The 13,215-nt window shown below is 38.1% G+C and overlaps 1 protein-coding gene across 8 annotated transcripts in view; it reads left to right on the forward strand.

Moving 5' to 3' along the window:
• C4H4orf33 (chromosome 4 C4orf33 homolog) overlaps positions 1–13,215 on the forward strand; it is a 144,254-nt gene that overhangs the window by 18,899 nt on the left and 112,140 nt on the right. For 5 of the 8 annotated variants that reach the window (XR_007477218.1, XR_007477221.1, XR_007477220.1 and 2 more), the window contains exon 7: positions 5,026–5,137. The exons of 2 other annotated variants lie outside the window; for them this stretch is intronic. The gene's annotated coding sequence lies outside the window, so the exon portion shown is untranslated. Of the gene's footprint in view, positions 1–6; positions 140–5,025; positions 5,138–13,215 lie in introns of those variants that run through there. One more of the 8 variants, XM_033419433.2, reaches the window with a different exon arrangement.

The raw sequence follows: 13,215 nt of genomic DNA on the forward strand, positions 1-13,215 counted from the left end.
TCATAGATGACACGGTAGCACTGGACTGCATCCTGAACGGCTGCTGCAACCTTCGTGTAATGTTCTACATTCGGTTCCTGTGCCTCAAAAAATAACAGTGCCTCCTCAAATAAAGAAAATCCCCTTGTCATTTCCTGCATCATGAATCTCTTCGGTTCTTCAGTTACTTCTTCCTCTGTCTGTCTTCGTCCTTTCTCTGGGCACGTTTGCATCTTTGAAAGTTTGCAACTTGAAGATTGGTATATGGGTGACTTACTGTATAACAAAAAATGAACAGACTCACAGAGAACAAACTAGTGGTTACCAGTGGGGAGAGGAAAGGGGGAGGATCAAGTTAGGGGTAGGAGATTAAGAGGTACAAACTACTATGTATTAAATAAATAAGCTAAAAGGATATATTATGCAACACAGGGAATATAGCCAATATTTTATAACAACAAATGGAATATAACCTTAAAAATTGTGAATTACTATGTTGTACACCTGAAACTTATGTAATATTGTACATCAACTATACCTCAATTTAAAAAAAAGAATTAGGAAAAAAAGATAGTGAAGAGGCAAGCCACAGATTGGGATAAAATATTTAAAATAGATATATCTGATAAAGGACTCTTCCCAGAATACATAAAGGATGCCTACAAATCAGTAATAAAAGGACAAGCCAATTAAAGAGCAAAAGACTTGAACAGACACTTCACAGAGGAAAATATATAAAAGGGCAATAAGTAGAAAGTATAGCAATGTTCTCAACTTCCCTTATCACCAAGGAAATGGAAATTAAAACCACAACAAGGGGCTTCCCTGGTGGCGCAGTGGTTGAGAGCCCGCCTGCCGATGCAGGGGACACGGGTTCGTGTCCCGGTCCGGGAGGATCCCACATGCCGCAGAGCGGCTGGGCCCGTGAGCCATGGCCGCTGAGCCTGCGCGTCCGGAGCCTGTGCTCCGCAACGGGAGAGGCCACAACAGAGGCCCGCGTACCGCAAAACAAACAAACAAACAAAAAACAACAACACAACAAGATACCACTAAATAACCAAAATTAAAAATTCACACGATGGCTAAAATTGGAAATGACTGACAATACCAAGAGTTAATGAGAATGTGGAGTACCTGCATCAAAGGTTCAGATATAAATGATAACTTTATAATAAAGTGAAGCAAAGTGAAGCACAAATATCCTAGATACAATCAAAACCATAGTAAAGATTGAATGTGGATGTTGCACTTTGTGAGCTATCTGAAACCTAACATGTATCTTCTTTTTATCTGTTTAGATGCTTTGAAAATATCTCGACTTTCTTTTCTTTAGATAAGAAATATTTTCCTTCTTCTAATACCAAGCAAGCAAAAACACATTATGTTAAACATTTTCTTTGGAAAGGAACATGCAGTTCAGGGAAAATTTATCCATTAGTCAGATACAAACAATGCACCCTATAGAAACTTAGTATTTGAGAGTGGGTGTTTGTAATAGCTGTTTCAAATTTGTTTTTCCACTTTAGGACCATGAAAGAATATCATTTCTTTGTTTAAGATATGCATAAATGCATTTCCTTGCTGGGTTGTGAATTGTTCACTATAGTTATCAGATCCTCTCTTCTCACCACGTAAATAGATTACACTGTGCATGTATTTATTCAGGTACTTTCTCATGTGTTTTCTCAGCTCCAGTAAACTAAGTCACAGTCCAGAGGGAAATATACTTTTATTTTTAGCCCCCAAATACTTCTTTTTCAACCTTAAAAAAACTTTTGCCACAGAAAAAATAAGTTTATCTCTTCCTTTTCTTCCTTCTTTTTAAAATGTTAGGCTTTGAGGGCAGAAGATAGTGAATGTATTGATAACTAATTAATCTGATATTTAAAAAGAGAGAGGATGCAAATGGTGGAGCAATTACAGTAAGCCCTCAACACTTGTGCTCATGCCTCAGAGCCCAAGGCTCATCTCCTCGTGCCCTTTGAAGTTTCCATAGGAGTTTAACATTACTGTATTTCAGTACTTACCACCACTGTGCATTAGGAAGCTCTCCTGACCCACCTCCCATCCTCTCAGCCTAACATTTTACTCCAGCAGCCAGCTGGACTCAGGGAACTGACAGCATCCCATCTCATGGCTTGTCTGCTGCCTCAGCTTGGGCTGGCTAAAAGTATATTTAGCCAGTCTCGAGCGTAAACTACCTTGGATGTGAGAGGGAGCTAACACCTCATGGGACAACTCTTTTTTTTGTTTTTTTTTTTTAATTTTTATTGGCATATAGTTGCTTTACAATGTTGTGTTAGTTTCTACTGTCCAGCAAAGTGAATCAGCTGTACGTATCCATATATCCCCTTTTTTGGATTTCCTTCCCATTTAGGTCACCACAGAGCATTGAGTAGAGTTCCCTGTGCTCTACAGTAGGTTCTCATTAGTTACCTATTTTATACATGGTATCAATAGTGTATATATGTGAATCCCAATCTCCCAATCCCACCCTCCCATTCCCCCTCGGTATCCATACGTTTGTTCTCTACATCTGTGTTTCTATTTCTGCTTTGTAAATAAGATCGTCCAAACCAATTTTTTCAGATTCCACATATATGCGTTAATATACAAGATTTGTTTTTCCAAGAAGGATGGGAATAGGTGGATAAATACTCCTCTCTTTCATCCCTTGGTTTGACAATTCGGAGGTCGATTCCACACAGCTCCGTAGAAGACACCTAAAAGGATCACACTCCAGTTGCTCACAGCAGTGGCCAAATCAAAACACAACTTATATTGCCTTTCCCTCATTTCCCGTTTTACTGTTCCTAGTTCTTTACTGCTGTTTGGAATTACTTTACCAAAATCAACCTATATGCAAGCCCTTGTCCCATGTCCGCTTCACAGGGAACCCAGGCTAAGTCAGTTGTTACCTGAAGTGGCCCTCAGAAGTAGCCCGTTAGGACGGGAATCAGGAACTGTATCACTCATGGGGCATTCAGTGATAGGGACCCCATTGGTGGTGGTGATGACCCTGGTGTAACATCAGTTACTAAGACTTTCACCAGTGGTAGACTGGCTTGAGGACCAGATGTAGGTCAAACATCAGTGTGATAGATAGCACTTGGCATAGAAGCAGTGGAAATAATAGGGACTGTGGAGTTAACTGCTTTTTTTTTTTTTAAACAATTCGGATGTTGAAATAATTTCATTTGCTATTTCTCCACTAATAAAAAGTAACAATTTGGAGGGGATTCTGAGAAGGTGGTGGAGTGGGAAGTACCAGGAATGTGTCTACCCACCTAGACAACAATTGCACCAGCAGAACTGTCTGATCTAATTGCTTTGGAACTCTGGAGTCTGTTGAAGGTAGAGTTGACTGCTTTCTGATAAAGGCTTTGGAAACCTTGAAAAATGAAAATAGCCACCTACAAACGAGAGGCACTTTGTGAACATCAGAAAAATGCACATCAACATTTGAATTAGCCGAATTTCCAGCAGCTGGAAGGCAGAAAGTGTGGAAAGTCGAGTTCAGGATTTACTGGTAAGGGTAGCTATACTGCAGAGGAGACTGAATGCTCGACTTTGACTCCTGTGTTGAAATTAGGGGCCTCATAAGGAAAGAGTGGGACCCTGAGACCTGGAATGAGGACAATTGAATGGATGAGCCTGTTCTGGCATATCTTGAACCCCAGATTTTCCTTCACCCTCCGGGCTGGCAGAAGCAGCTCCTTTACCCTCGTTAGAGGCAATCATCCTCAACTTGCCTAGACATTCCCCCCAAAACCTCACCTACGGCAGATCATCAGAAATAGTACTTGCCAAAACATGCCGTTTCCTCACCAGACTGAAAATGAGGGTCAGATTGCAGCATGGCTCAAGCGGAAACGGCAGTAATAAGTACATGCCATGGGAAGAAGTACTGTGTTCACTGAAAGGTTATGGGACCTGGAACCAGGGAAGTACATGTTGGAGTGGATCTAGTTATTCTACTAGAGAAGGCAGTATATATGGCTGGAAAGGGGAAAAATTTATTGGCACGGGATGTTAAACTTGGGGCTTAACACCTTGACAAGGCTAGTTCGGGGAAAATACAAGATAAGTCTAGAGCATCTTCTAGTGCCAGAAAGTAAAGAAGCACTAAAAAGGAAAATAAATAGCTAAATCAGTGGGCACTACCCATTTTCTGATCACTTCTTGTCCTAATTTTTCTCTATCAGAAAAAAAATTATAAAATTGACTATTATAACCATTTATTATCACCAACAATTATTTTTCATGTAAGGAATAGTGAAAATATTATCACTAGAGCTAGGATGACCCATGTATGAAGAATATAAGAAACTAGAAGTTATAAATCTATCTATGAAAAGTGAGGAGTCTCTGTATAAATTTCACCTTATAATTTCATGATAAATAGTACTTAAAACATTATTTTCCATACAGTGTGATCCATAAATTTTATGCCTGATGTTTATAAATCTAATATGTAATTTAAAGGAGAAATAGTAGAAAATATTGTTAAATGATATACACTTGACCGTTTGTATGAATTACAGTAATATGTAATAATATAATTGGCTATTGAGAGAGCTTTAGTGTTTTTCTGTTAATTTTTTACTTGATACTAAAAAACTCACAGAGAATGCATAGTTTGGTAAAAACTAATTTTCTTCTGACAGCCTATCACCTGAAATATCCATTAAGTAGTATATCTGATTCAACAGTACACTGAAAACCCATGTTTCTAATAATGCCCTAAGGCACTGTAGTGCCTGGAGTACATCTTTTGAAGAGATAGCTTTTCAGACATAGAAAACCAAACTATAAATGGAAGCATTCGAAGCAGTAAAAAATGTGCTAAATACAAATGTATGTTTTTGAATGAGCTTTGAAAACATAGCCTGAAGAAAAAAGATAATACCACAAGTAGTAAGCTTTGGTATATACCTTAGAAACACCGAGTGTCCTGTATTCCTGCAATAGTCCTGGCTTTTCTCCTAACTGCCTGATTTTGTGCAAGTCTTTTCATTAAAATTTCTAATACTTATTATTTTTCAGGAACCGTATATTAAACATATTGCCCAAGATCATACAGCTAAGGAGCAGTAGATTTGAACCCAGGAAGTTTGGTTCTGGAGACCGGGCACTTGTCAACTTTACTACAGCCTCTGTGAGTCTTAACTACTCATCTGTAATATAAAGCTACAGAGCTAAGTTCTTTTCCTCCCTGATTCTATAAATAAAAATAACATAGAAGAAGAAAGAGGTTGATAAGCCCTTCACTTTTTTGTGGTACACTCGCAGAGAAGATGGGTATTCAAGTTACTCCTTTTTAATAATCCACTTACTAAGAGAAACACATTTTTCCCCCCAGGCTCCTCTAGGGTACAATTTATGGCAGCAGTGCAGTGTCACACCTGCAAATTGTCATTGCAGCAGGTATACTTTGGTAGTAGACTAGTGGCTAATCTGAATGCAGATCTCTTAGGATTTATCCTGAGTAGGGAATGAGTCACAGTGTAGTAGAGTATCAGAGAGGAAGAAAACCCAGGCTGCCTCTATACTAAACACTTTTACTAACTTGGATTTTGTCAAAGATCCAAAGACAAGCTTCAGAAGATATGAAAACTTGGCAACCAAACCGTACCCTTGAGTAACATGCAATAACTATATAGCCTTTTGTCTTTTAAAATTATTTATTTATTTTTGGCTGTGTTGGGTCTTCGTTGCTTGTGCGGGCTTTCTCTAGTTGTGGCAAGTGGGGGCTGCTCTTCGTTGTGGTGTGCAGGCTTCTCATTGCAGTGGCTTCTCTTGTTGAGAAGCACGGGCTTCTAAGCGCACAGGCTCTAGGCACGCGGGCTCTAGAGATCAGGCTTGGTAGTCGTGGCGTACGGGCTTAGTTGCTCCGTGGCATGTGGGATCTTCCTGGACCAGAGCTCAAACCCGTGTGCCCTGCATTGGCAGGTGGATTCTTAACCACTGCACCGCCAGGGAAGCCCTATAATACGCTCTTATCTCCATGTATCAGAAACTGAAGAAATTTAGCAGTAATTTATTCTAAATGATCTTATAGTCTACTTATGCAGAAAACCTAAAAGTTGTGAGTATCTGCTTTCCTGTCCTTAGTATTTTGCTGTTTGCAAGAGTGACGATGCATCTGTTTTCCTTTCTGAGAAGGTGATCATCTGTCAAAAATAATGCAGTAAATTAATTTATATCAGTGACTTTTCAAATTGCAGGTTGCAAACCCTTAGGGGAGTAGATTATGGAATCTATATAGTGGATTGTAATCCATAAATAATTAAATAGAGTTGAAAATATAAGAATGAATCATATTTATTAAGTACATATATTGCTTCAAGAGTTTTGTCCTTATTTTGGATCTAGTCACAAAAGTTCAAAATCTATCAGTTTAGAGTGTTTACAGAACATAGGCTTTAAACACTCTGGTTGTTCACAATATTTTCCTCTGGGTAACTAGTTAATATCTAAAAGATTCTCAGCGATTAGTGACTGAAGAAGATTTGGAGGGGAATCTCAAACTCAAATGTGTCTCTGATGCAGCTTAAAAACTAAGGAAAGAAGTATGGCCTTCTACTTTATTCCTCAATTTTATTTATAAGTTTAAAAAGATAGATACATAGATAGGTATATAGAGAGATAGATAGGTAGGACTTACAGAGTTATAGAGCCTCAATTTTTAAATATATTCATTGGAGGTGGTCCATTTCCACGGTATGTAGCTCTTTTTCTAATCTATAAATTAAGATGCTTTGGGTTGTAAGTACAAGTAAGCTCAACTCAAGCTACCTTAAACAGTAAAAGGATATATGGCATACTTCTGGTAGTTTGATGTAGAGGTTGACAGTCTCACAGTGTCATCGGGTTTCTAGCTCTATTTATATATGGTTTTCTTGCTCTGCCATCTTTTAGGTCATCTTGATTCAAAGACATCTGTCCTTTTTGTATATGAAATGACTGTGGGTATTACAAGTATCACAGTTACAAACCGCAAAATCCAACACAAGAGAAAATACTCAATGATTTATGACACTATTCTAGATATTTTCCTCATTTTATGAAAATTACAGAGTTTTTTGCAGTCTGGATTTTGATAATTGTATTCCCATGCTCCCATCTGTCTCCTGTATTATCTGTGAATTACATCTAGAAGCTTGGTTACATCCAGGTTCAATTATTGGTAAGAATATTTCATAAATGGTATTATAGTATTCTTCTGTCAGGAGAAGCATAATGCCTGGTTGTCTCCATTTCGTGATGTTAGAAGCCATTGATGAACATTGCTGAAATCCATGAGTGATAATCCAGTTTTGCTTTTACTTCCATATTTTATAGCTTTTGAATTATCTCAATTCAACTATTTGGATACCAAGAAGAACTGTTTTTACAAGATAAATGCTTGATTCTTTTCTTTGAATTAGGTGTTTTCTGAATACTTGGTCCTCTAGCAGTCTCCAAAGATGACCAATGAGATTTTTAAAAGTATCTTTCTGAACTCATGGATTAAAAATACTTTATGTGTATTAATTCACTGCAGTTTCCTCATTGATGTTCGATGTGTTCCATCTTTGGCCAGTGGAGTCTCTTTAAGTTGTTTTCTAAGTCTTTTGACATGACCTTTGTCGTCATTAATAGCTTATTTGCCTTCTGGTATGACAAGATGTTCCAGGTTCATCTTGGACATTGCTTGCTATAGACATAGAGCTAGCCATTTCTCCAGTAAGTCTTGGTTTCTCTTAGTGGCAAATGATATTTAGAGACCACTATTTGGACACTAGAAGTGCTCATTGCTAATGGGTTGGGTATATTTTTCTAGTACTTTTAAAAAATACATCATGGTTTCATATGGATACTTGCTACTTGATCTCATACATTTTATATCTGTTTCCCTTCTAACAACACAAAGTGGTTTTCAGTGATTTCAACATTCTCATTTGTTTTTTCCCATAAAATGTACAACAGACTGAATAAATTAACAGTACAATGACAATATGATTACTAACAAGAGTTTAAAGGGTATTTTTGTTTTTGCTGTTCTTTTTAACCTTAGAGTATATCCCAGCAAGGATATACAGCCAAATTCCCATGTTTAAAGCCACTTTAAAGTGGTTTCTATGTATTATGCCACCAAACTCAATACAATTAGGTTCATTGGTTTCATTCCCCTTTCACTTTGGGGGATTTTTTTTTTTTTTAAATGCTTCTGAGGTTTCAACTTCAAATCTATGCATCAAGATATACTCAGAGAAGTCTGGCCTCTATTCTGGTTCCCTCTAACCCATCACCTCTCCCCCCTTATAGATAACCGTTAAAAAATTTATAGTTCACACTTCCATTTTTAATATAAGCAAATATGTATAAATGGTCATATCCTCTCATCTTAGGTATAAATGTTAGCATACTAGAGCTAACAGAAAGGATTCACTCTCAAATCGACTTATAATTTAAGGAGTCTTACCCAGATTTACTAATAAATAAAGGGTTCTTATCCCAGATTTACTAATGATTTCAAGGATATAAAATCAAAAGCTTCACGCAAATCAAAGAGAAATTTAGTCCATCCTGTGTGGCTACCTTGGTATTTCCTTTCTGCATTGGATACATTCTCTGGCCAGTAATAGATGAGGTCTTTAAATGAGATTTGTGTCTGACCTCACATAGCAAAAGAGGGGTTGTTTAAATTATGAACCATCTCCATTTTGTACTTAGATTGGCAAAGGGCCTATGTGACATTTTCCCCAGAGCCATGCCTTATAAATCCATAGATTCAAGGGATAATCTTGCTTAGAGAATTCCACAGATAAGGGCACTCCTACTAGCACATTTCTTTAGCCTAAAGATATTTAGACTGTGTTTACAAAAATATTAGACTGGGACACCTGTGGGGTTTTTTCCCCCAGAGATTGTTCCCTTGGTGGTCAGAGAGAAACAGATCATGGACCAGCAGCTTAGAAGGTGCAAGAATTTCCTCTACAGAATACCTTAACAATGACCGTGCTGCCTCATAGGTCTTTTAAATTGCTTTTACCAACTCAGTTACTCTTTTTCTTCCTTTATCCACAGGAATTTGAACCTTTTTACAGTGTGTTGATGGAAGCACTTGAGTATAAGTTACTGAGGCCAAATTCACTCCCTTCTCTGGCCAGTTAGTTTCCATAGGTGTTGTATCTATGGGGAGGTTTAATTCAGCTTCCTCAAAATACTTTCTCATCCTGGGGAATCACTGTTTGCATAAATCTTGCTTTTTATTTAATTGTATAAATAAACTTACAAATTCTTTGTTACACCACACAGCTGTAGAAGAGAAATTAATATTTGACACAGCATGTATTAGTTAATATTATAGGATCATTCTCTCCCTTCTCGGCAGAAATGACTTCTCCTGTACCACATTCCCCATTATAGGGGTGGTGACTAGAGTCCATTGTTCAATAAATTCTGGATCCCATTTGGTTTGTTTCAGATTTTATGGTACAGGTTTTTACAGGTTTCATTATGTAACATTCACCTCTGCTAGGGAAGACACAGGTTGCTTCTGTATCCAAACCTCCATACCTGCTGGTTTTAAGAACCCAGGTAGCTAACTCAGGAATCTGATTAAGGCATCTGCCTTACAATTCCGGTCTCTTTTCAGAGCTGGAAACCGATTTTTTTGGGTGAACAGCCACATGACCCACATTCTTCTTAATTTCCACAGAGATTTCCTTAATTGAGTGCCACATAAGGATATTCTCTATTGTCTAATGATCTAGGACGCATTTGCAGTTGACTACAGCCCAGAGTCTGCAAATATCCAAATGCTCCTCTGAGATCAGGGGCCCAGTTCTTCTCCCACTGCTAAACTAGCAGCTCTCAACTCTGCCAAATTTGCAGCCTGGCCTGTTCCTTCTCCCCTCAAGGTTTTTTCTATCAGCAAGGCACATAGCTGCTAATTTCTAAACAGTAACACAGCCTCAAAGCAGGAACTCCCTTTAGTGAACCAGGCAGCTGCTTGTCTTGGCTGGGGTAAGAATCACAGGGCTTGGACCACTGAGCAGTGTAGGGAAGGGAGATCCTTGGAGGGCTCTCTCATTGGCTCTGTGAGCAACATGCTCTCGTATTCAGTGCACTCCCCCCAAACTTCCCACCTACTGCACTCTTCCATGTAGCATTGCCTCTTAGTCAACTTTGCTATGCTGCCTTTTCTCTATTCAATATCTCTCTGGCATCGTCCAAGGCAGGATTGATATCTAGCCTCAGAATTATTTGCTGCTCTTCTGTGGTGGGGGGCAGTTTGACCAATACCCAGTAACAAGCTAGCAGCTGTCTTTCAAATGGGCTTTAATGAACAGCTGCCTCTTAGTTTTGAAGTCCAAATCCAAGAGGTCTTGCTGAGTAGCCCTATTTGATTTCTCCCAAAGGCTTCACATCTACATATATTCTAGGAGGTGAATATTCTTAAATAATCTGAGCAGCTGGATCATGAGGTCTTAGTTGGGCTCCCTGCGCCACCATCCTCTGCAAATCTTTTTTTTATTCTCAGAACCCCACTTAAAATAAGATTTATTTTTGATAACTTTGTGATAGGGGCTAGCAATATTCTTATAGGAGCAATGTGATTTTGCCAAAACTCAAATCCTAGCTGTGAGATTCTTGCTTGTTAGAGACAGTAACTTATTTCTCACAGTTTAAGGAAGGTCTCTTGTTGCTCCTGGAATTTCTTAGATTGGGCTGGACTTGAATTTTAGCTGGATTTATCATCCATCCTCTATCTGTCATAAAGGTGACTGTGATTCTTAACTCCTCTCGACCTTTCTCCTCTGAGAAGTCAATTAGCATAATAGCATCTGTGTAGTGCATTAACTTGCTCTTAATGGTTGTTTAGTACAAATCCCGACTCACTAGATTATGGCAATATGCCAGGAAATTTAATGTGCAATATAATAATATAACACTGATTTCCAGTCCATGAAAATGCAAACCGTGTCTGGCTAGATTTTGAATCTGGGATTGATAAAAAGGCATTGCGTTAGATGTTAAGTTAGACGCATACTGGCATAATAGACTGCCTTGGTCTGTTGCGCTTCCTGTTTAGTTTTGAAGATTAGGTGTAACTGAAGCAATCAGAGGAGCCACCTTGTTTGATCCTTGACAATCTATTACTTTCCTTCAGGAAACTTCTGCCTTATATAGTAGCTGGGACTGATAAAAGGGGGTTAATGGGAATCAAAACTCCACCATAACCTTTTCCTTAATTAGAACAGTGATCTATTATTGCCCTCCTGGAATTCTGTATTGCTTAGAGTTAATGCCTGGGGAGGATTCAGGCAATTCCAAAGGTTCTCATTTAGCATGGCTAATTAAAACTGGGTGAGAGGTGGATTTAGGCAATATCCCCTGTGAAAAGAACAAAGGCAGCAGGTCCCATGTTTTCAGCTACAGGACTTAATACTAAAGGGGGCTATATTTTAGTCAACAGACATCTCCATTTTATATTCAGATTATTACATTGATTATGTGACATTTTCCAAGGACCCATACCCCACAAATCCAAATCTAGCATTTTCTTTTTATCATAAGCAATCTTAAACCAACCAAATACATCCTGCTAAAAGTATTCCATTGACAAGGAAATGCGAGCAAATATCATTATTTTACCAGATTTGTCATGATGTGGTTTACAAGGAGATTTGATTGGGTCACTTTCTTTTTACCTAGGACATTCCCATATAAAAGAAGAAAGTAGATTGCTGTTCTGCTGCTGAACTAGTTACTTCATACAGACTTTTGTATTTTTGCCAGTATATCTTTGGAATATGATCCTAGGAATAGTATTTTCTGAGTCTAAGGGCAAATACATACACACTTTTGCTAGAAAGTACAAAATTATGTGCCATAGGGAAATTTGTATTTCTACCATTGAAGTATGACAGTTCCTGTTATCCCACAGCTTCTCCAACAGAGTATGTTATCACGCTTTCAAGATTTTGCTATTCAGATAGGTGAGAAATGGTATCTCAGATAATTTGCTTTTAACGTTACTATGATCTTTTTGGACATCATCTCACTTGTTTATCAGAATTTGACAATGTTGATCGTTCCCTCCTAGATGTCCCTCCCTTCGCTCAGGGATATCACTTTCTCAGTTCTCCTTCTAATTCTTCTTGGCTTGTTCCTTCTTTTTTCAAACTTTAAAAATGGAATTTGCCAAGATTCAATCTTTAGACCTCTTCTTTCTATATATTTACTCCCTTGGTCATCCCAGTCAATATAGTGGTTTAAAATACAGTATATGTGCTCATGATTCCCAAGTGTATGTCTTCCTCCTCCTAGTGTGTGCATGAACATACGCACACCTCTTCGTATTGCCCCTAAGCTGTCTAATGAGCATCTCATATTAGCATGTCCAAAGCTGGACACTTTTCAGCCACCATACCTGGTATTTCCCAAGTTATCTGAAATGGCAAGTCTTTCTGTAGTTCAGGATGGAAATTTCTTTGTCATTTGACCCAAATCCAATTCATTGACAAATCTCATCATCTCCACTTTTGAAATATCTATCCAGAATCTCACCACTTCTTAACACCTTCATTACTACCACTCTTACCCAAACCACTGTCATCTTCCCTGGATTATTGAGACCCTAAATTATTGCAGTAGTCTTTGAACTGGTCTCCCTGCTTCTCCCTTTGCCTTGCTCCCCTGCACCCCAACCCCCATGCCTATTCTCTAAACAGAAGCCAGAATCTACTTTTTAAAAGCAACATTTTTCAGGTAAGATTCACATAAAATAAAATGTACTCATTTTAAATGTACAACTTGATTACTTTAAAATATCCCCTGTGCCTATCTGTGGTCAATTCCCACTCCCTCACTCAAACCCAAGCAACAACTGATCTATTTTCTGTCCCTACAGTTTTGACTTTTCTAGAAATTTCATATAATTATATACTGTGATTTCAGTCTTTGTGTCTGGGGTCTGTCACTGACATGATGTTTTTGAAATTTATTCATGTTGTTGCATGTATAGGTAGTTTGTTCCTTTTTATTGCTCAGAAGTATTCCATTGTATGGATATACTACAATTTATTGATTCACCTGTTGATGGACATTTGGGTTGCTTCCAGTTTCTGGCTATTTTACATACAGGTGCTATGAACATTTGTATACATGTATTTTTGCAAACATAAGTTATTAATTCTCTTCAGTAAATATCTAAGAGCAAAATTATTGGATCATATGGTAACA

This window comes from Orcinus orca, chromosome 4, assembly GCF_937001465.1.
Source record: "Orcinus orca chromosome 4, mOrcOrc1.1, whole genome shotgun sequence".
Classification (NCBI taxonomy): Eukaryota; Metazoa; Chordata; class Mammalia; order Artiodactyla; family Delphinidae; genus Orcinus; species Orcinus orca.